This window comes from Stegodyphus dumicola, chromosome 8 (genome assembly GCF_044657685.1).
Source record: "Stegodyphus dumicola isolate Sdum_Otavi_A_Nest chromosome 8, ASM4465768v1".
In the NCBI taxonomy this organism is placed as follows: Eukaryota; Metazoa; Arthropoda; class Arachnida; order Araneae; family Eresidae; genus Stegodyphus; species Stegodyphus dumicola.
The window spans coordinates 54,469,136-54,494,569 of NC_140775.1; the positions used below are offsets into that span (position 1 = coordinate 54,469,136).

The following is a 25,434-nucleotide window of genomic DNA, read 5'->3' on the forward strand; positions in this document are numbered from 1 at the left end:
TTGAATTCCTTTCTGCTAAATGTGAAAATTTAAATTTAAATTAAATTTAAATTAAATTTTTATTATTTTTTCATATTTGTAATTTTTTTATCAATCTTCTTTAAGGGGTTCTATTATAATATGAAATTTTTTAAGATTTTTTTGCATATTTTTGTATATCAGTGCATAATACATTACATAAAACTGTGCAAGAATTTTAACATTTCTATTGTTTTCAATGCAAACGTATTATCTTTATTAAAATATCCTAAATCTGCAGATGTAAAATCTGTAATTATAAAACCTTAATCATCAAATATTTGCTATTTCAACTTTGTTTAAAATACGAATTGTATTTAAAATTATTTCAATTAGCTAGGTTTATGGGAAAAGGGATAAAGGAAGACAAATGATGAATTTCCATTTTAGAGTATTTTATTTCAGAACTGGAAACAGAAAGGTAATCGAGGAATTGGAAGAAGTAAAGATAAAAGGAATTAAGATATTTCCATCATTTTTGACTTCATCATCGTATTTCATCACAGAATTTTTCTCATTTACTACCTGAAAAGAAGTAAAATACATAATTATTGCAAAGATCATACATATTTATGGCAACAAAAAATATTTTTCAAAGCTTAAGTTGATTAAATGTTTTCATAATTATTGATTTCTTTGAAGTTTGATTTTTTTTATAAAATTATAATGTGTACTACTTATTTACTTTTAGATTTTTAAATTATAGAAAATGAAAATATTAAAATAATCAAAAGTTACGTTTTCTTTCCAAATTCTATTTCAATAATAAATATTTTTAATTTGTTCTGTTCGGTTTTGAAAAGAATTTGTAGTAATCTGTGATTTTACATTTAATAAGCCAAAAAATGTAACTAAAAAAATAATCAATACAGTTTTTCTTCAAGCATCTATACCATGTTTTAAAATTCTTTGCCGCTATTACAGCTGGTTGCTAATCAAGCCTTTTAAAAATTCGCATTTATTTGGCAACTAAGGACAAGTTTTCTGTTTGGAAATAATAATCTGTGCAGTTTTAAAGTAAATATTTAAACATTAATAATTAGGAAGAAAACAACTTTCAAAGAGAATCTCAAACTCGAATGCTTTATTTACGTTATCAAGTTGTAATCGCATTAAAATTTTTCGCCTTACTTAAGTACTAGCAGCTGAACGGCCAGCCTTCGCCTGGCTTTTAAATGTACCCGAAAAATGCCCGAAGGGAACAACACCAAACATTAGATTTAAAAACTGCGCAGAATTTTACTCTGCAGAAAACTTCATCAAAAAAAAAAAAAAAAAAAAAAAAAAAAAAAAAAAAAAACCCACAAATTAAAAAAAAAAAATGTATTACATATAACAAAATTACAATGTAGTAAGCAATATCCCTTAATACAAATATTAATTATCCTAACAAATAAAATTAACCAGTTTCCCGTTGCCTTCTCTCAACAAACGTTCCAAGAGAAACATTAAATTTAAAAACGGCATAGAATTATCGCACTCATTTTTCCAAGAGGCAACAGCGCTAATTTTCAACAATCAGCAGTCCAGTATACATTTGAATGAAAAACTGTTGCCAAAACCACATTTCTAAAGAATGAAACTATTCAAAAAGATAAAATTTTAAAACAAATCTGATTCGAATTGCGAAAAAATCGCTTCGAGGTGCACTGGCTCTTGTCTAGATCCACCTGTATACCAAATTTCGTAGGATCCTGCGTAGCTTACGCGCAGCACGAAAGAAAGACACACAGATTCTTTCTTTTATTAAAGATAAGATTATGAAAAGTTAACATATTTTTGTAATCAAATATGTGTTTCTGTAACTTATTTTAAATATCATAAAAAGTCCTTACGAATTATGATTTTCAAGAAATTGCGTTAAAATTTTTCTTTTAATTTTTTGTAGGAAGAGCATCTAAAGTTTGTTATATTAACTTAAAAAATATAAGCAATTATATATAAATAATTGGATACATTATTTTTAGTCAATGAAATGCTGAACTATCTTATTCATGAAAAATAATCAATTAAAATTTTTTTCTTTAAAGTAATCATATGAGAAACATATCTTGAAAATCTTTAGTTATAGAAAATCTTGAAGTGAATTTCATAACAACTTGTTTTATAAGAAAACTAGAGAGTAAGTCCCTCTATATGAGCTGGATACTGCCAAAGCAAAATTTGTAACGTCTATGCACATTTGAAAAGAAAGTGTATAAAAATATTTCAGTGTGAATGAAATCGGTTTATTCTTTCCAAGCTACAACCAATTCGTAAATATTTTTTTTTTGTCGCCAAACCGGGAAACAAAAGCTTTTGACACATCAGATTAATACGCATACGTATGATGTCATGATTTAAATTTAGTGTAATATAACGATTTTTTTAACATTTTCAATAAAAGAATTTACGTGGCAATATCAAGTTAGTTATCGAGTCAGTTTATCAGGTTCAATGTTTCTTCTATCCTTCTTCGGAAACATACAATGACCTGACTAGAACAGAGAGCTTACTAAAGCTATGTTCACTAATTGTAGTAAGTAGACAGGATACAGACGAAGGGTATACAAAACCCTTTATTTTTTCTTTATATACAATGACTTCCGTACTTCGGAATACAATGACCCTCCACTCGGGGTCTAACTTAAAAGATATCAAAATAAAACTAAACTCTAATTTAACTTTAGAATAAGATTGGCCTTATAATAACAGGAAGCGTATGTAGCACAGAGACTGTGAACACTACAATACGTTTAATTTATCAAGAGGATTAAAACCTCTGGCCTGGAAGGCAAATAAGCAACTGCGTAACTTCTAAGGTAAGCGGCCTGCTTCGAACTCACGGCTTCCTCTCTTCTGCTTGGCAAAAAGGCCACACTTAAATACTTGGCGTTCGCCAGACAACTTTGCATAAACTCCTTCACGCTTATAATTCTGGCCGGAAGTTGAAAATAAGAAGTGATAGTAAAGATTTAAAATAAAATAAACGTTAGTAAAACTTAAGATCCTTACATACTTCCCGCCAGAGTTAATTAGTTTGAAACTGAGGTCTAAAACGACCTTGTTGAAAACTTTTAGCTCTAGAAACTAACGCCAGGCCAAACTTTTACAATCATAACTTAGCTAGAAACTAGAAAATTTTAAAAGAAAGAAATTTGTTACAATAGCAGCTCCCGGAATATACAACAATCTTTTTTCTTTTTCATCTGTACTGCATCAAAACAGGAGCTTTATTCAATTCTGGTTCCTTCCAGAGATCTGGAAGGAAAACTAGTTTAATGAAATGTTACAGAATGACATTGCAAATAACATAGAATATACTTTTCTTAACATTCTTATTTCATTCATGACTATTTTAATTATCTCTCCCCGTGCTCTCTGACATGTGTTGTAAAAACACCAAACACGAATGTGTTTCTGTCTATGTGTTCAACACTTCCTCCTACAATCAAAACACTAACGTGTTAAAATTCAACATACGAGACCTCTTAACACATTTCAACTCTAGACCCTGAGGTACTATTCTGAAAGTGGCTAACTCTAAAGTGTAGCGTCAGAGAGCCTAACTACATCATTCAACCTTTAACACATATTCACCATGATTTAATCTTTACAGTCACACGAATAACAAATTTTTTAACATTACTTTCACTTTTACCATATCACGTTATTTCTAAACATTCAAAATAACAGTTCACATGTATACAAGAACATATCAAGATGCCGTTAATTTTACACATTTGAAAACATACATTAGTAGTAAATTGTTAACTTCTATTCTTTTCAAAGCAAGTGCCAATTCTTTCTACTTTGAAATACTACATTTCAAAAAGTCTTTCAGACTAAAACTTCTTTCTTGTTAGAATGTTTTAAATAAAATTTATACAATAACTTTTTACAATATTTAAGTCTTTATACAACGCTATTATACATCAACTTTAGTTTTACGCGCGAGTAATTGAAAAACATAATAAGAAAATCGGTCACAACTCATTTCTCGCCCTTTTGGCGATAAAGGTAGACCTCGCATGAGGTAAAACTTCTTGAAATCTGCCACTTGCAGTAAGAATGAAAGATTAACTTAAGTTTGTAAAGTAACATAAAATTTTACTTATCTTTGTAATATTCAGACATCCTTTTCTGGGCCCAGTCTTTAAAGGTGCTGCAGACCGTAGCTTGGTTGATCCTCCTTCTTGTACGGGCTCGCCCTTCAGTGCTTTCCTCTGGAAGCTTCCGTTTTTCACCACTACGGCCACCCTTGAACATCTTCCTTCTGTCCTCTGCTTGTGGTCTTGGCCGTTTGAAGGCAGCTGGTCTTGGTGGAACCGGGAAACTTCTGTCGTGATCCTGCTTGGACCTCGTTGTTGGCCGTTCAAATTTTTCTTGTACTTTTTCCTCCGCCGCTGATGGCCCTTCCGCAGTTCGGCGACTTTTGCTGCGGAGAGTTCTGTCGGATGAGTCAATCTTCCGTTTCACAGCCGGGTTATAGTTGCCGTCCTTTCTCCCGGTCTTTTCCACATACGTCGTCCTTCTCCCTTCTTCATTCTGGGGGTGTTCGTGAACTCTGTTTTTTTGACGGTGGAACGGCTTCTTTTTCTTTGTACCTTCAATTTTTCCGCGGGGCAATTTTCTTTTCACTTGCTTCTGTCTCTCATTGGCTTGCCCTTGTACTTGTCGTTTTCCCACCTCTGGAACTTGTACCTGCGGTGTCTGCCGTACCGGATCCTGCAAAAGATCTGAAAAAATTTGCATTTTATTACGGTCATAGAATGGTTTTATCTGGTCAATGTTTGCGGAACAGGTTTCACCATTTCTTGCCTTTAACACTACAACAGCGTGAGTTATTTTTTCTATAACATATGGTCCTTCAAAGCGTGGAAAAAATTTGGCAGTTTTATCTTCTGGTGCTGAAGAAAGTGAATGCTTAATTTTTAGTACTTCATCCCCTACTTTATAAGTTACTCCCCGTCGTTTCAAGTCATAATACAATTTTTGTTTTCTTTGTGCTACTTCCGTATTCTTTTTTGCTTCTTTTATTAGTTTTTCTATATCACCCATTTTAAATTCTGGGGCTCTTTGTTGCACATAAAATAGTTTATCTAACGGTGTTATAACCTTTCTGCCTAGAAATAACTCAGCAGGAGTTTTGCCCGTTGTATCATGTTTTGCGGTCCTAAGGGCGAAAGCAAATTCATTGACATAGTTATCCCAGCTTTTATGAAAATTTTTAACATAACTACGGATAATTTTCACTATATTTCTGTTGACCCGTTCCGCTATATTTGATTGCGGCCGATACGGGACCATTTTTAAATGACGTATGCCCAGTTTTTGGCACATGTCTTCAAATATATTACTTACAAATTGAGGACCATTATCCGATATAACTTTTAGGGGCGCCCCGTATTTTAAAATATATTTATTTAAAATAGAATCGGTAACTAATTTCGCGGAGGCTCGTTTTAAGGGAACAATTTCGGTCCATTTACTAAAATGATCAACTATAACAAGGAGATAGCGACTTTTGTTTAACTGACTTTTTGGGAAAGGGCCCAATAAATCGATGCCGATTATTTCATTTGGAAATTCGGATTTAATACTATTTAGAAACCCGGCCGGGCGGAAATTAATATAATTAACGGCTTGACATGTTGGGCAGGACTGGACATACGCCCTTGTTAACTTTTGCAGTTCAGGAAAGTAGACTGCCTCGCGTACGCGTTGAGTAGTTTTTCGAATACCAGCATGAGAAGCTAAAGGGCTGTCATGGAGCTCTTGCAGGATATTTAATCTAAGACTAGCTGGGATAACAGGTCGAAATTCGTTGTTGGAATTCGTAGTTTTTGTATAAAATAATAGACCATCTATTAGTTCGTAATGGGCCGCCCTATTTCTTATCGCCACAATATCTTGGTGGCTAAAATTTTCAGGACCCTTCAAATACTCATAAATACTTCCAAACTCAGGATCCTTACCCAGTTCGGTTATTACAGTTTCTCGGGAATTTATTGTACACGCTGTCAGCATTGCAACTTTTACGGTATTACCCTGTTCGTCTAATTTAATTCGTGACAGGGCATCTGCTACGATATTTTCCTTTCCGGGGGTATGCTTGATTACCAGATTATATTCTTGTAGCTTGAGTGCCCATCTTATTAACCTTGGGGATAAATTTTTTCCAGAGTACAATCTAGTTACCGCCGCATGATCAGAATATACTGTTATCGGCGCCTTTCCAAAATAGACTCGGAACTTTTGCACTGCTAACAGAACTGCAAGTGCCTCTCTCTCGGTCGCGGAATAGTTTCTTTGTGTTTGATTTAAAGTTCGGCTAAAAAATGCTACTGGCTGCTGATTTTGCGAAAGTACCGCTCCTACCGCATAATCCGAAGCATCCGCTGAAATTTCTAAATTTTCATCCTTTTCAGGAAATTTCAACACAGGGGCTTGCGTTAATGCTTGTTTTAATTTTTCGAAAGCACTATTGGCTTCGGCCGTCCACGAGAATCTTGCCTTTTTCCTTTTTAATTTTAACAATGGCTCAGCGATAGCCGCAAAATCTTTTATAAAGGACCTATAATATGAACAAAGTCCTAGAAAAGAAGAGAGCTTCTTTGCCGTGTTTGGAGTCGGATACTTTTGTACAGCGATTATTTTTGATTCATCTGTCTCGATCCCTTTTTGCGATATTTTGTAACCTAAATATTTTAATTCAGGGGCTGCAAATTTGCATTTTTCGACATTAACTTTTAGACCGGCCTCATTTAATAAAGAAAACACCTGTCTTAAATCCTGTACATGTTGGTCTAGATTATCACTAGTAATAATGATATCGTCTAAATAGATAAATGTGGACTTTCCGAGAACAGGTCTTAACACAATGTCCATGCATCGCTGAAATGTTGCTGGGGCGCCTGAAAGGCCAAACGGCATTCGCAAAAATGCATAAGTGCCAGACTTGGTTATAAAAGCAGTCTTAGGCACGTCCTCAGGCCTGATCCCTATTTGAAAATAACCATTCGTTAAGTCTAAAGTTGTCATAAATTTGGTTGATTTTATGTTCCTTAAAATTTCTTCTATAATCGGTAACGGATATACCGGATATTTCGTTATGGAATTTAATTTACGGTAATCAATAGCGAATCTCCACCTTTTTGGATGCTCCAAAGGATAATCATTATTTTTCTTACATAAAACCACCGGACTAGCATAACTACTTGAGATAGGCGTTACGATCTTTTTACGTAGCATATCGGTAATATGCCATTCTATAATTTTTTCCTTATTCTTATCATACCGGTATGGTTTTTGACGAACAGGCAATGCATCTCCGGTGTCAATACTATGGTTAGTAACCTGGGTAAATCCTGGAATATCACTAAATACGGAAGCAAATTCACTTACCACTTGTCGGATTCTATCTTGCTCGTCATTAGGCAGGTGGTCGAGATTTAACCTTGGCGGTTCAACCTTTTCTACACGCACTGGTTTCATCGTCAGCTTAAGAGACGCTTCATTAAAATCCAGTGTAGCTTGTGCGTCTGAAAGAAAGTCTATTCCTAGTATTAAGTGTGCTTGCAAATTCTTTACTATAAAAAACATCACCTTTACTTGTTCGTCCTTGATACGGATGTACAAAGGTACTTTACCTACGCACTTACATTGTTCTCCTTGCGCCGCTAATACTGTTGTATTATCCGCATTATATATGCGGTATTTGCGAAAATACTTTCTAAAAAAGACTTCTGCCACACAGGAACACTGCGCGCCGGTATCCAGGAGTGCGGTGGCCGGGATATTATTTACCAAGACTTCAATCTTCGGAAGAGTTAAATTTTTCACCATTACTGTATTTAACTTGTAGGAAGAGGGGTTTTCGTGGCCTTCGGATTTCCGCACCCTCTCGTCAGCAGAAATCCGTTTTAGTTTAAATTATTTTTTCTTTCGGTGCTTTCCTTCTTTCTCCACTGGCCTTGAGACTTTTTTCCTGGGTTGCTATTGAACTGTCGACGTTCGCCGGCTGTTTTTGAATGCTCGGGTTTCCTTGCCCACTGATTCGCTTTTTCTCCGTAGCCATGTGCTTGAGTTTGCTGTAGTCTTGGCGTACCAAATTGGTTTCGCTGTTGATATTGGCGTCTTCTTTCGACGTCCGCCGTTCTTCTACTTTCAAACTGGATTGCTAGCTCAAATAATTTTTCCAGTGTAGTCGGATTTCTCAATTCAATAAAGTCTTGCACTTGGGGTAGTAACCTCGGCAAAATCACTTGAATTATTTCAGGATCCGGACGGTTTCCATACAAGAGCTTGAAAACGTGAATTTTTCTTAAAATAAAACTCGAGATGTTTTCCATTCTTTGTTGATATATACTGAAAAGTTCTGTTTCTAATTTCGCACGATCCCTTACAACAGGGAAGGCTTTTAGTAGGGCAGTCTTGAAATTTTCGTAGGTATAGGTGGGACTTCCTGCTTGACCCAAGAGACTTCTGCCGATACATTTGAACCAGTTAAGCGCTTGGCCCCTCAAAGCGCTGGTAGCTAAGGTAACTTTTTGAAACTCGTGCACGGGGTAGAGCATGAAGTGGTCATCCAATTTTTCCAAAAAACTGGTTACCTGTGAGTTTCCATTAAACGTTGCTTCTGGTTTCATCGAAGCGCGCATGGTCTGGACAATATACCCAAATCCTTCCAGGGCGGCAGCTGGCATTTCTGGATTCTGAGCTGTTTCTGCAGGCAGCACAGGTTCTTCTTGAAACTCGGCCATGGTTATTCTTCGTCGGGCGCCACTATCAGGTTCAATGTTTCTTCTATCCTTCTTCGGAAACATACAATGACCTGACTAGAACAGAGAGCTTACTAAAGCTATGTTCACTAATTGTAGTAAGTAGACAGGATACAGACGAAGGGTATACAAAACCCTTTATTTTTTTCTTTATATACAATGACTTCCGTACTTCGGAATACAATGACCCTCCACTCGGGGTCTAACTTAAAAGATATCAAAATAAAACTAAACTCTAATTTAACTTTAGAATAAGATTGGCCTTATAATAACAGGAAGCGTATGTAGCACAGAGACTGTGAACACTACAATACGTTTAATTTATCAAGAGGATTAAAACCTCTGGCCTGGAAGGCAAAGTAGCAACTGCGTAACTTCTAAGGTAAGCGGCCTGCTTCGAACTCACGGCTTCCTCTCTTCTGCTTGGCAAAAAGGCCACACTTAAATACTTGGCGTTCGCCAGACAACTTTGCATAAACTCCTTCACGCTTATAATTCTGGCCGGAAGTAGAAAATAAGAAGTGATAGTAAAGATTTAAAATAAAATAAACGTTAGTAAAACTTAAGATCCTTACAAGTTATCCTAACCTTAAATACACAAGTTGTCAAAAGTAATTATTTATTTAAACTGGCATTAACGAAACATTTTTCAGCATACAGTGACGTCACATGCAATCGCATGCTTTCTTCAGCGTCAGAATATGACCTTAATAATAATATATTAGATGTTTGGCAATGTTATTTCAATCCGTATTTTATAAAAGTTAAAATATTTTCATTAACAAACTCTACGATTTGAGAGCCAGCAGTGGCAACTTCTCGAAATAAAGCAGATTTTTATCTCCAGAGTGCGAAAAAATGAGTGCGACAGCGTTTTCAGAGTTTTTAATTAATAGCTCAGCTGACTGAAGTCGTATGAAGATGAGAATAGTTGAAATGGCTTCCCACGAATTTTTGGAATCCGGTGGTAGTTCTCTCAAAAATCAACTCCTCGCAGTTCCGGAGGAAGTGATGTGACAAATAAACAGATAGACAGACTCGCACAGATTTTGATAGTACAGATAATGATGCTATGAAACACACTACTGAGATACAACATGTTAATATTTTTTCAATGCAGTGACATAATTGATTATTTGGATTTGGTTTTATGATTCAATGCTGAATTTATGCTTCTTGGTATATCAGAAGTTAATCTTTTTGGAGCTTAATTAATGTGTTTTGTTATATACATCTCCATCAGCACGTATCACTACCGAAGTTTAATTTCAAATGTTAACTAAATATTCAGTTATATGTTTTATAAAAGAATTTTAATAATAATCTAAGTTTGAACTGTCATCATTTATTATACAATCTTGAACTCAAATGTCTACATTCAATGAAATAGCAAATAGTGATATAGGTTTTGGACATGAGGAAAGTGATATTTCTAATACCACAACAAAATACTACTTGTGCATTAAGAATATCAGGTAAAAAAAGCATCCACTTAACGAAGATCCTTTTGCTGATGATTCAGTTAACTTCAAAAATTCTTCAAATTTTGTAACATTTTAAATATTTTAGTTCGTTAATTCCTTCTTGAAAACTGTCTTATAAAATGCGAGAGGAACATCAAAGTATAAAAGGACGTCAAAAGCCGTATCTACTTGGCCTGCTTTAAAACTAAGATAAATAAAGCCACACATGCATATTTATTCTTATAATCAAGATTGCCATGAAGAAGCAGCTGACAGGAGTTTAATTCAAATATACTGCACTTAAATTGTAAGTGAATATACGCACAATTTCTAACTATAGTGCTTATAAAACAAGAATGATTTAAAAAAAAAAGATTAAAACTTACGCTCATTTCTTCAGCAAGTAGGTGAGAGCAGGGTTGTAGACGCCATAGTTATAGGCATAGGGGTATCCCAAGGCATGAGTGTTGTAATAGGTACCATAGTATGGGAACTGAGCGAAGGCCACTGCCATCAGGGCCACCAAGACAAGGATAGCGAACTGAAAATTAAAGGGGAAAATTGTCAGAAACTTCTACCTAAACTAAGATTCAGAATTATAATTCGTATTTAATTGCATTTGATAAGTTTAAAAATGAAATATTAACCCTTCGGAATCTATTTTTTATTGCTAAACGTTTTTCGTCCTACATAATGTTTAGAATATGGTGCCAAATTTAAGAGAAACTTTCCTCATCATTGATATCATAAAACAGCGTTGCTTTTCAGTTTAACAAAGCGAATTTTCAAAATTAATCTAATCCACAACTTTTAATATTACTGTGATGCAGCAAATCTTACGTTATGCATTAAACTAATAAATATATTAAGTTTCTAAAAACATCGTATAGCAAGTCCGTAGCCCAATTTCCATTTCTGTTCACTGTACACAAAAAATAGAATCGTATACTAATGGTGAAATATAGTTATCAATCTTTTTTTTTATTTTAAAATAACTTTTAATGTTTGGATACATTTCATAATCTATTTACTATGATTAATTTCTTTGAGTCGTTCAGTGTGTAAGGATTTTAAGTTTTACTAACGTTTATTTTTATTTTAAAACTTTGTTATCCTCTCTTATTTTTCATTTCCGGCCAGAATAAACGCGAAAAAATTTGGTTTTGCAAATTGAGCGTGCAAACTGTTAAGTATTTTAAGTTGTGGCTTTTAGCCAAGAGAGAGTTAGAGAGAGACTTCGCGCTGCCTTACCTCGCACACGCTTTTCAGTCAATTGCTGTCTGCCTTTGAACTTAGTTCTCTTCGATACTTCAGACATATTGCAGTTTCCCGCATTCTGCTCACTACATACGTACAGTTTAAAAGGCCACTCTTCGCGTTACTAGGCTTTGCAAAGTATCTGAGTTTAGTCCTTATTTAATTCAGTTAGTTTTACTTCTTATTTTTTACGTTTCAGACTATAAGGCCTGTTCTTTGTATCCTGAAGTGAGGAATCGGCTGTACGCTGTGAGAAATAAAGGGTAATTTAACCCTTTCCATTTGTTCTGTACCTTCTACACTCGCATGAACATAGTTTTGAGTAAACTCTTTGTTACTACTCAGGACTCCAGTGATGTTTCCAAAGTTTCCAAAGGCTATTAGTAGAAGAACGAGTTGTTCTGACAAGTGGAGATCGACTTATAACTAAAACCATAATCAGACTAAGAACTGGTCATCACAGAGGATGGAAAATTGACAGAGACTGTAGGAAAAACTACAGGAACTGTGATAACTGCTTAGACACAGAACTGCCAGCTGCATACATTTTTGATTGTCCGGCCATACTTAGTGAATTGTTAAAAACTCGGGGTCTTGCTTAAGAGACATATACTCTATGATGATAACATTTTGGAGATTACCAGTCCTGTCACCTTCGCCTATGTTACTATTTGAATTGGCTTTATCATAGACACGACATTCATTTTCTCAATGGAGTTTTTATTGTCTTAAAGAGTAAAGACTTAGTTTTATCTTATGGCAACCGTAGGTAGTTTACAGTATTTTTTAAATCTACATCTGTAAGTTTTTTTCAAACAAAGATATGTATTTAAGAAAAAATTCTGTTTATACAAATAAAATTTTAACTGCTTATGGAAGAGGTCTAAAACGCGAAGTCTAAAATTAGCATTTTATAATCTATTTCATTACTTTTATTAATTTACATTTATAAAAATTTCTATATTCTATAGAAGGTTTACATCAAAGATTCGAAATTTCTGCCAATTTTTCAAAATACAAGGAGCAATTTATACTTACCAAGTAATGCATGGTGATGTTGAGAGTTTCTTACTCACTGTAGGAGACAAGAAGATATAAATTTTCTGCGATAGACAGCCCACTTTTATACTCAAAACCTCAGGAGAAAAAAATTTAACGATGATAAGAATATATAGTTCATCGTCAAGGCTAAGTCGCCTTAAATTTTAAATTGTCCTTAAAAGAGCAGGAAAAGGTGTAGAAATGACCACTTTTCTGTTTTCTTTTCTCCTTATGTGAAAAAGACGAAAACTGCTTTTCCATACATAATGAGTAAATAGTATAAATATTATGCTAACAAAGCGTCAGTTAATAAAAAAGAATTGTTGAAACTGCTTATGCTAAATACATCCTTGCGTCATTTGTCTAAACATTAATTAGTATTAAGCTTTCTATGCTAATTATTAGCACGGAAAATATTTATTCTTTATAACCTAATTTTGCAATGCAGTTTGTTTCAAACATCAAAGCAGCAATTTTTGCTACGCCAAATTTCTAGAATTAGGTTCGTAAATTTTAATATATTTTCAGAGATACCACAAATATCGAAAATTTCCGCGATTTCCGAAAAAAATTAATGATTCCAAATTTATCTTACTGTTTTTCACATTCTGCTAAGATTGAACTTTATATATTTGAATAATATCAATGTTTTCTTTTTACTTCCTTGTACGAAGTAAAAAGGAAGTATTGTAATCGCGAAAACCTTCAGGTAGCATATTTCAACGAAAATATCCACTTTGACCGCTTTCGAATGCAATTTAACGATGTTTTTGCATGATATCTGTACGTAAGGACAGAATAAAAGACTCTTTTTCTCCAAAAAAAAATAAAAAACTGCTTTAAAATGAATTCTGAAGAGAATTTTTTGTGGAGTCTGTACAACATATGTATGTTACGTTCGTACAGACGAACGTATGTACAGACGAACGTATGTATAGAGAACGTATGTACGTTCGTACGAACGTACGTACGTAACTCGCATAACTCAAAAACGAGTAGCCTCAAGAACGTTGAAATTTTGTATATAGGACTACTATAACATGTAGATGTGCACTTCGTATTTTGGTTTCAATCGGCCGCGCCAAACGTATATAAATATATTTATAAATATATCCACTCTGTTACCCGGCTCAGTGATCTCAGTTTCTTTACTCTTATATGTTTGTAAATTGTACAGTTTTTTTTCTTTAAAAATGATTGAATTATGTTGTTTTTATCTTCCGGTTAAGGGTTTTATGCTTTTAGTAAATCTGTATGCAATATTTTTAGAATTATCAACAATTTAAATGTTGTTTAAGTGCCGCTAAGCCTATTTTGATGGCGGCCATTGCTTGCTTACATTTGAAACAGCTGAGTAGTGAATTTGTTGCCAGTCTAGAGAAACGTAGCTTCGCAACAACAAAGATAAATGCCTTCATTTATTATTGCGATTTAAATCATGCTTAATCCTTTCTGGAATTTTTTCGCGGAAATAAGTGTTTAAGATTTACTTAATTTTTAAAAATTTAATTTTTAATAATTAGTAATTTAATTTTTAGTAATTAGTAATTTTTAGTAGAGATATTTTGAGTTTTTGTGTATTTTTGCCTTATCGTGAAGTGAGAACTGAATTAATTGAATAAGAAATACTCAATCGTCTGTGAAAAATTGTTTCTTTTTTGATTTTTTGCTTAATTTCTTTTATACATCATTCTAGCTTTATTATAGTACTTGAATAGAACATGTGGCAACGATTAGATAATTCTTTAAATGATACAAATTTTGTGCATTCTGAGTTATAATTTAAACAAAATATAATACTGTTAAATGAACCTAGCGCCAGAGTGTCGCTATGGTAAACAAATAGAGTGAATTTTAAGGAATGACTTATTCTATTGTGGTTTATGCGCTGTCGGCGAAGTAGATATAATTAAATCCAATAAGTTTAAACAAAATGCAAGAAAAATTCCTATAATTTAGTATTTCGTACAAGGAAGTCATGTGGTGTACACATCAGATTTTTTAATAAAGCAAAAATAGACTGTAAGTAATCTTGTTCTAAAATACAAACCAGATCAAACCCCTGACTACAAATTCTGCTACATTTACAGTATACCAGAAAAGATTTTTTAAGTGGCACAGACCTGACTTCCGATCCCACTCAATAATAAATGTAATAAGCAATTTTATTGCTGAATAGTTTTTCCTAAGTTTAAAAATATGCCATTTCATGCAGGAGATCTGTGCGTGTTCGCATGAAACTGCCATCTTCCTAAAGAGGAATCCTCCTCTCTTCCAACGCCATTGATTATATCGGTAAAATTTGGTAGATTTACAAATCGTCGGCAACAAACTAAAATCAGCATTGTGCATTTTTTACAAAATATTTGGAAGCAGCAATGTGTATATTTTTTTAAACATATTCATTAGTGAAAAAAATTAATTGTTTTTTATTTGCGAAAAAATATTTGCATTGAAATTTTAGTACTTCAACTGAAAATAATATTTAATTAAATGTTTAATATTACATAAAGCTCACATTTTTGCGTTTAGGAAGTATTTACTACGTTTACAAATCATATTTGTGGTTAGCAATTCTTGTGAAAAGGCAAACATGTCACTCATATCGCTAACATCACATTTCCTTATTATAAGCTTTAATTTATTTCACTTATGGTATTTCACTGTTATTAAAATATTGTCACCGATTTTTATATTAAAAACTTACAGTCAATTTTACATTAAAAAAATTATTCACTAAGTCATTTCAGATTGTGGTCATGAAAAATTAGGAGAAAAAATGATCCTCAGTTGCATGCAAAATTCCAATTAATTTTCTTCTAAAGTTTCTGAAAATCTGTTTTCTTACATTTCACATGCTATAGATAAGATTTTGTGACTCTTAAGAAAATTTAGTTGCGGGTCTCGAAATTTCCCGAAATGAGGCTCTTACTGATCTGTAATTTAAACACCCCTGATATAGGATAAAAATAATTATTGCAGACTAATTTAAATACGTAATTTAATTTTCAACGAAAATTTATTTTTCTTTGAATCTAGTAATACAAGAAGTTTACAAAAAGTTAAAATGAAAAAATAAACGACAATTGGATAAGAGTATTTTTCCTCAAAAAAGAGCAACTTTTTTTTTCTTTATTCCATTTATGTTCTTAATTAGTGTTAAAATACTAGAAATTTAGAAAATTTTAAATGCCTTTAAAACGGGAAGTGTATAAGGTATTTCTACCGCTTCCCTACAGTGACATCGTGGTGTAGCGGTTTAGCACACTAATCCGGTATTCCAGAGGTTCGTGGTTCGCTTCCCGGCAAATTCCCTGCTAATTTTTCATCTCTCCGGCTTTTCCAATTCACCTAATGTCTCTACAACCCCAATAAAGAAACTGAGATGTCAAATGAAAAGCTATTGTTTCTTTTTTTTTTGATTGAATAAAAAGTATACGAAATAATTGATTATATCAAAAGAACTCTGGAAAATGTATGTTTTATCCTCCATTTTGATTAACTATTGAAGCAAATAAATTAAAAACAGCTTCACTGCAAGTGCTTCGAAAGGTTCAACAGATCGACACACCTTACTGAGTTCGTTATGAATACAACATAACCTTAAAATCATTAAATCCCAGTAGCTTGGAAAATTAAATGCGAAATTTGTGCTTGAAATATTTAACGCATTTGTTGCGGAAACGTCTAAAATTTATACGCGGAGAAAACTAATGACCTGTCCGTTCTACAGCTGAATGTACGTTTTCTGGCTGTTTTGAAATTATGAATGTAAAAACACCTTTCAAAGGCGGAAATCAAAATAATACAATTTTCATACATATTTTTTTAATCGGATGGATGTTTGAAAGTCATATAACTGTGTAATTAACGCAGTGACACGGGAAACTTCTCAGGCATTGAAACACACAACATATGCTGTTATTGAAATTACTTGTTATACTATATACAAGAACTGAATTTCAATTATATTCTGACTGCAAACCTTTAGTTATCGTCAACTGGTTGAAGCATGAAAGTGGAATAGCCCTTTGAATAATGGTAATTTCTGTCGAAGAGAATGACATTAAAATATACAATTCTTATTTCCCGCACTAGTATGTATTGCTGGATATTGCTTGTACGCAGCTAGTAAAAAATCAAATAATTACTGACATGAATAAAACTGTAGACATCAACGAGAAATAAGGCTAGAGGAAATATGAAATATCCTTCCGATTTATTCAAATTGTAATTTACATTTCCTTATAATCACAAAATTGTTATCACATTCCCCCAAAGTTTTTTTTAGGGATAAAATATCACTTGTATTTAAAATTTAGCCTTCGACGAATATTTTATTAAAAAAGTGTTTGTAAGAAAAACAATTAGGAACTCCGAAAAAAATATAGAGAAAAGGACAACATGGAATCCATATGTAAAGAATGTAAACTTCAGACATTCACAAAATCCTAAATTTGCGAACACGAGGATGACAAGATATGTTTAAAAAAATATATACATTCTGTCTTTTTGACATTTTAGACATTACTAGGTTTAAAAATTGGTGAATGTTGTGAAATTTAGTCAGTTTTCTTTTAATTGAAGCACGTGATTAAACATACTTACCAAGTTTTGTGGTTAAAGTATTATTAACAAGTTTAAACAACCTAATCCTAAACGAAGCAAAAAAATAAAATTATAATCGTATGAAACACTGTCAAATAGACAAACTAAATGCCGAACACATGTCAAATTTAAGATGAGTGTTTATTCTTGGGACCTGTATACCAAACATCATTGCCATTACTTCAAAAAAAAAATACTACGTTTAATGTCAGTTTGCTTTTAAATTAAAGCACTGTAAGATTAATTAATGATGAGAATTAATGCTACGAATGAGCCTGTTTTATTGAAACCAATTTAAATATGTCGGCTTTATCTTCATTAATTTCAAGCGCAAGTCAGGTTTAAGTTGCAATTGTGTGTATTTATTTTTGATTAATAGCATAGCTGAAAATCCAGTTTTGGAGAGATATGATGGGTTGAAATCGCTTTATCCATTCGTGTCATCTTTTTAACCAAAAACTACATAACTTTACGTTTTTGAAGTGAAGTGAAGTTTGAACGTATCGTTTTTGATTTCAACATTAAAACTAGAGCCGTCAATGTGTTTCTGAATAATGAAGGTTAAAACAAAATGTTAAAAGGGGCGCAATTTTACATTCATTTTGAACACGCTTTAAATTTTTTTCTGTAAAAATTGTACTACTAAAAATTTTTTAATGTACACACCAATGGTACAAGTACCACTGTTTGAGAATCGGTCATATAAAGAATGTATTTTTTTAATTATTGCTAAAAATAAAAGTAATAAATTAATGTGTATGTATAGATATAGATAGAAAGAGATACATAGCATATTGCATTCTATTCCAGAATGTGTGATAAAATGCGTTTCTTTCATTACATATTCTAAGTAACTTCTATCTGCCGTTCTAATTTTAAAACTAAATCATGTTTGCAGTCGGTTTTCTTCGAGTGATTAAATTTTCCATGAATACGTTGTAGAGTCTCAACCTCTTTGGCAAGGCCGGATTTACGTATTAGCTACACAAGCTATAGCTTAGGTACCCTCCCAAAAAAATTAAAATATAGTATAAATAGTATTAAAATATATTAGACTTATAATGGGCCCCACATCTTAAATAGCTTAGGGCCTTCTCAAGTCTAAATCTGGCTCTGCTATTTGGTAGCATAAGCTATGAGAACTCTACCTAAGACGAAAGAGAATTATCGTCGTGTCTTAGAAATTACAACAAAGGAGTGGGAATGATGTAAAGGACCCTTTTATTTAACTTCGATAAAAGTTAACAGAAGCCATGTCTTGTGATTATTGAACCAGCCAGCATTTATGGCCTAAATCAAAACTGTAATTAATTGAAATTAAACTAAATCAAATAGTAACGCGGTCTTCTACAGGCTGGACACTCTCTGATTCTACTGTCTAAAGCTTTCCTTTAAAAATACTCTTACCTCATTTGAATGCATGCGAACTAGAAATTAGCATTCTGGCAGGAAAGTGGAAAAAGAGACGGAGAAGCTAATTAACAAAAAACAACTGATTAAAAAATAAATATATACTCTACAAAGTTTTCATAAGCAAATTTGAAATGAAGTATAAATTTATGTTAATACCCTGAACAATGACTTTTTTTTAAACTTATGTTGGGAATGGAACTTGAGATTTTGTTCCAGAACTGTAAAATAAACTGGTCTTTAAACATGTTATTGATACGATTAGTTGGTTCCTAAATTAATTTATTTATATTATCTATTATACATTTAATTAGGTCTGAGTCTAAATTTCCTTTGTAACGACAAGAATTTTTTTATTTCCGTAAATATTTACTGGTTCAAAAATTATTTTTCCCATCATCATATTGAATAGCTTATCTGCTGTCACTTCTCAGTTACAAAGATCTTGCAGTTTCTATTTATTATTGCAGAATTTAATCGCATATAATTTTTAGTAAAATTATTATAAAATTCAGTTTTCTCTCTTTGAATCACCGTGTTATTATCAGTAAAGAATGCACAATTTTATGATAAAAGTAAGAATATTTATTACATTACTCAGTTAATGAGGGAATTTGTCACAAATACATCTCTTGTAGGCAGCAAACTACTGAAGAAACATCATAAAGTTTTATTGTTAATTTATAACGTTGCGCGCCTCCAACTTGCACGCAACCAAGAGGTGACTGTGAAAACTTGTATAAAAGATAGAGCCTTGTGAAGGGTTTAAGTCCCTTTTTATTCAACGTAATAAATTACAATTGCGTCCTCTTGACGCTTACAGACTGTGCCAACTTGGCAGTCAAATAAAAATAATAACCTGAAAATAAAGTAAAGACAAGATTCTAACTACGAGGCTCTCTAAAATAACTAACTCACCGCGTTTTACAATACCGCTGCTAATTCAGCAGACTTGAAGCTCACTGGAACGATTACCACTACTTCCCGCCAAGCACATAGGCCGCAACGCGGGGTTCTTCAATTCTCGCTAACTACCTCCGCGCTCGCTAAGTAAGAATATCACCCCGAACTCGTTTCCTTCTATTTAAATCATAATACTTCCGCTGATAATTTGAATCCTTGCGCGTTCTACTCAAATTTACATATTTTGGCATTGGCAGTTCCAGGGGAAAGTAAGGCTTGACAGGAAAGATAGTTTAAACTTAAAATAAATGTTAGTTAAAATAAATATAAACCCTACAAATTGAGGAATCTAAATTATATTCATTAAGATGTCTATGAATGAAAAAGAGTTGCCATTTATCTAAGTAATGATACATACTATATAATTAATATTTTTCAATAATAAAATTATAAAATTAATTTTAAGATGTGGCTGTTGCATAATTGTCGATTATAGAGAAATGTAAAAGAAGTAATGGTTTTAATTGTGAACAATATTCATTACTTTGCTAATGTTCGATTTTTACTGTAGTTTGTAGAGAGAAATTTTAGGATATTTTTAATGTGGAATGCTCATATTTGTATCTGTATGCAACTAAAGATAAAATTATAAATTTTTAGAGACATTAGGTTATTTCGAGGCCGGAGAGAATGAAAAATGAGCAACGCCTTCGCCGGAAATCGAACTACGGACCTCTGGAATACGCGCCCAGCGTGCAGACCACCACACCACGAAGGCACGTTAAGAAGGCGGAAGAAATACCTTATAAATTACCTGTTTAATTTTATCTGCTATAATTAAAATGTAATAGTTATGTTATAAAATGTTAGACTAATAATGACAAGTACGTACAATTTATTGACTCAAAAGATTTTCAGATCAGTAATTTTCATACAAGGAACCTTATTAATCTCACAATATATTAAATATGTTACATAATGTGAATTGTTTTATACTTTAATTGTTTTAATCGTGTTCTTCATGTGTGTATTAGCATCTTTATTATGATATTTCGCTTCTTATAATAATTAATCCTAATTTCATTAAGCTACACATTTTATTAAAATGTTTCTTTAAAAGCAAAAAGTGAATTTAAATTTTTAAAATCTGATTCTGATTTAAATAAAAAAAATTCAATCCTCTCTTTTCCAATAACAAATTTGTATGCCAAGTAGGTTAATATAATAAACTGAACTTTCGGTATTTTTAATTTGAGAACTGATCGTAGCAAAATTATAACTCTGGACTGCGAATTAAAATTAACTTTATAATATCTGTTCTTCTGGAGCAATTTATTATTAGTAACAGCAATAGTAGTATTTGGCGCTTTTTAGATGTTGACTGTATTAATAACTAGTTCAGAGTATCAATATAACTAGAAACTAGTGACTACTCCTAAACTGATCGCTGAACATACGGCTGTCTACTCTACATTTTTTATTAGTAAGGATGTTCGCACACTTTTTAGACGATTTTCATTGCATTTACAGAAATACACTCATGTCCATAAATTAAGGATAATTCGGAGTCACGCGGAAATCGACTCTAAAATAAATATATCACCTGTAAAATCACTACACACATCTTCAGGAATCATATGCAAAATTCAGGAAGTAACCAGATGACACCCATGGTACGTCAGAATGACGAAGAGAGTGATATATAAGGAATACAGGCAAAGAAGTTAAATTGTTCTCAGGCGCTTTATAAGCATTTCACTGCAATAACCAAATAATTATGACACAAAGGACGCATTTGGATGATTTTTTACTTGGTAGAATTATCGGCCGTCTGGAATGTGGGCGTACCCAACTGGAAGTATCAGACGAACTTGGAATTGCCCAGAGTGTCATCTTCAGGCTTTGGCAACGATTCCAAGATAATGGTAATGTGAGTAGACGTTACAGCACAGGTGGCCCCAGAGTTACAACGCCGAATGAGGGCCGGTATTTGGCAGTTACTGCCAAAAGAAACAGGCGGAGCACAGCCTCAGACCTGTCTCGTCAGCTCTCTTCAGCCACTGGTACGACAATTTCAAGGCAGACCGTGTACAGACGCTTAGGGCAGATTGGTCTATATGCTCGTAGACCTGTCAGATGCGTTCCACTTACTGCAACTCACTGTGGCCTGCGGTTAGCCTGGAGTAGAGAGCATGCATTGTGGACACCGCAACAGTAGGCTTTCGTGATGTTTTCCGTAGAGTCCAGGGTTAGCTTACAGTCTGATTCTCACCGGACTTTATATGGAGAGCTCCAGGTACCCGTTACCACCAAGAAAACATCATTGAACGATACCGTTACGGTGGTGCAGGAGTGTTCGTTTGGGGTGAATTATTCTGGGTTCCAGAATTGATCTGCATGTTCAAATTGGAACCATGACAAGCCAAATCTATCGGGACGTCATTCTGGAACAACATGTACGTTTGTTTCGGGGCGCCATGGGCGCACAATTTGTATTTATGGATGACAACGCCCGTCCTCACCGTGCAAACATCGTAAGCGAATGCCTTCAATAGGAGGATATCACCCGTATGGACTGGCCAGCATTCTCACCGGACTTGAATCCAGTAGAGCACCGTTTTCTTTAATAAATAAGCTTTACAAATAAGTCAAATTTGTTTTGCTTCTAACTCTTCCTTTGCCTGATTTTGCATTATCCTTAATTTATGGACATGAGTGTACTTTACCTAAACCTTTTGTGCTTTAAATGTCCTGTTTGATAACATTTAATCTTCAGTATCTTTCTACGCAGTAATTTCCAAGACAATAAAGCTTTTCTTAATAGCGAAAGAGGTATTTTATCCCTTTCCTCTTGAGCAGCTTTCCGAAGGCTAAGGAGGGTTATAGGTCGACATCTGGGCAATCCGCGTTTCCAAAATTCCACGGATTTTTCTAAAAGCGCAAACATCTGTGGATAATACGTCAGGAGATTTAGTAGGAATATAAATGAAGGCTATGGCCTTGATACATGTTTCTTGTTCCATTTTTCGCAGGAAATTAAAACAATAAAAAAGCTATAATTTAAAAATATTAGAATAATGATTTCTTAATGTTGTCATATTTCATATAGCCATTAAAAGAGAAAATTGCCTTGCAGTTTTAATTACAGTATTTAAAAATATTGCTCTTATATATATTCCTTTAATTAGAAGATGTTCCTAGAACTCTTTGTCATATCAAATAATCCGATTCATTTCTAAAAATAATTACCCATTTTTATTACACTAGAAGAATAGCCCGTTTCTAGTATTTTCATACAAGTGTTGTTTCGTTTATAATTTTTTAAGCATTTTATTTCATTTGCTATCAGATATAGAAAGACTTCCTACAGAGCAATAAGAGTAAACATAACACCAGATAATCATGCAATATAAATTTAAACCTCACTTTTGATTGCAGGAGGGGAAGATTCTGTGTACAAAACAGCAGCTGCAATGAAGGAATAATGACACAAACTTCTACAATACCATTGATGACTTATTAACAGAAAACAAGCAAAATATCATTTAAGAATATTATATTTTAAGTATGAATTTAAATTAAACAAAAAAAAAAACAGAAAATAAACAAATATAGATTTTATATTGTGCCCAAAGGGGCGTTTTATTTTTTCATTTACACGTAGATACACGTTTCGAGAGCACTTGGGCTAACACCCCTTTGGAGTAAAAATATTTTAAAACCGCATATCTTTAAAATTTCCGATAGACAATCTCGTGCGCTGGAGATAAACTTTTTATTCAATATAATGGTTTCCACTGCTCGCTTTGAAATCGCTGAGTTTATTAATCAAAATTTCATTAAAGGTTAAAAAATATGAAATAGATAATAAAAAAATTCAAAATTCAAGATTGTGGCTCCCAGGTGGCTATATTCGGGTAGACGATTATGTTATTTAAAATTTGATGGCTCTAGATATCGTTGTTTTTACACAATCAGAGAAACATGCATACCTATGTGCACATTTTCCATTATTGAACTTCTTTAAGTATAATACAATACGATAATATTTGGTGGCAACAATTTGAAAAGTGATACAGCTGTTTATAGTGATTCGAAGTGTTGTTTCGAGGCTAATAACCCTTCTGGACTAACGCCTATTTGGGCTTTGGGCTAAAAAGTGTTCATTTCTTGTTCCCATAAGTGCCGTTTTAGGTAAAAACATTAAACATTATTAAAATATATTAGGCAATTTTAGAAATTTTATAGTGGTTTTTATTTATTTATTTATTGGAAAGGGAGGTAAACTCAAAGGGTGCCCTAGGCAGCAAAAGCTTTGAGTATGCCGGCACAGTGAGTTCGATGTTAATACATAGGAAAATACAACAACCACATTCGTGGTTATTTTTCCTGCTCTAAACTGCAAAAGAAAATTTCTGATGAATTAAAATGAATTATGATGTATTAAATAGGAGACGATATTTTCATAGCTCCCAAAATATTTCGGCGTAGTTGAAGCCTGAAATCTTTTTAAAACAAATACAAATTTATTACAAGATTTCTTTTATAACCGATTATTAATCTTTCAAAATTTTAACTATTTAAACTCTCTACCTCTATTCCCTTTTTTTGGGGAAGGGGAAGGGTTTACAAGTAAGTTCTATGTACTGAACTAAATAATTTTTTTTTTACTTCATAGATGTATGTCTAGTTTAACGTTACCTAATTTAGAAAATAATCTCGTTTTCACAAATCGTTTCTCGTTTTATCTACTAACCCAAATAATTCATTCATTCTAAATTCGATTATTAATAAATTTAAATTTTTGGCATTTTTATAGCTTTTCACTTGGGGATTTCACATGTGAAGTGGATTTTTTAAATTCAGATTTTAAAATAGGCTTCTTGCTCTTAAACTTTATCCTTAGGAAGTTATGTTATACGAATATTGCGTATAGTTTGTAGAGACATTAGGTTATTTTGAAGCAGGAGAGATGGAAAATGAACAATGTTCTCGCCGGGACTCGAACCTCGGACTTCTGGAATACGCGCCGAGGGTGCTGATCATTACACTACGAAGGCATGCTAAAAAGGCGGGAGAAATGCCTTATATACTCCCCCTTTTAAAGGACGACTGGGGATTAAGGGACCCAGTCGCCAAATTCTGATAGTGGAGAATAATCGTGCACCACCCTTTTAGCTCGGGTGCAACTGAGGAGACATTAGGTTATTTCGATGCTGGAGAAAAGAAAAATGAGCAATGCCTTCGCCTGGACTCGAATCTCGTGCCTCTCGAATACGCACTGAGAGTGTTGACCATTACACCAGGAAGACATTCTAAGAAGCACGTTATTTTCTTTCAGTAACTTTTTGTAACAACTACAGTTTCATACTATAAGTATCATAAATAAATAGATTTATAACATCCTATAATATATTTGTATCAAAGTTTTCAACTCTGCTTCTTGTATAAGCTATGAATTCTAATTGTTAAGATGAAATTTTCCAATATTATATGTATGAAATATGTATGTTTGTGTGGGGGGCGAAGAAGTTTCAAGCTTCTTTTGTATTTTTCCCCTTTTTGTTATGTAATAACATATCTTTTCTTTTTAATGCCATCTTGCTTTTCGAAAAGAAATGTAGAAACAAACTTGGGAGCTTTTAAAATTTAAATTGTTTTTAATGCTTCTGTTCATTGTTAGGTGATAGCAACGATTTAATTTCATGAATTAGCAATAATAATATCCTTTTTATTTTAAAACAATTTTAATGATTTTTTATATTTGAAAATCTTTTAAAACCTTCTTCGAAGTGATTTATTATTCTCGTAGTCTGAAATTTTCGAACTGCAAAGTTTTTCGTGTGCTACTATATATTATTTACATAATACAATGCCTAAAACTGTACGTGGAATTCTAATATAACTAAGTATTTCGGCTGTTTTTATTGTACAAGTGATATTTTTATTAAATAGTCTAAATTTACCAATAC

General features: G+C 33.1%; 1 long non-coding RNA gene across 2 annotated transcripts; it reads right to left on the reverse strand.

Annotated features, from left to right (window-relative positions):
- Positions 1-396: 396 nt before the first annotated feature.
- Positions 397-12,685, reverse strand: LOC118197276 (uncharacterized). Of its 2 annotated transcripts, none has more exons than XR_015042841.1 (3): positions 12,539-12,685; positions 10,630-10,784; positions 397-539 (listed from the first exon to the last, which is right to left on the reverse strand). It is a non-coding gene; the product is annotated as an uncharacterized LOC118197276 (long non-coding RNA). The 2 variants fall into 2 exon arrangements; XR_004759560.2 differs by having other exon boundaries at positions 397-543; positions 12,539-12,684.
- Positions 12,686-25,434: the final 12,749 nt, after the last annotated feature.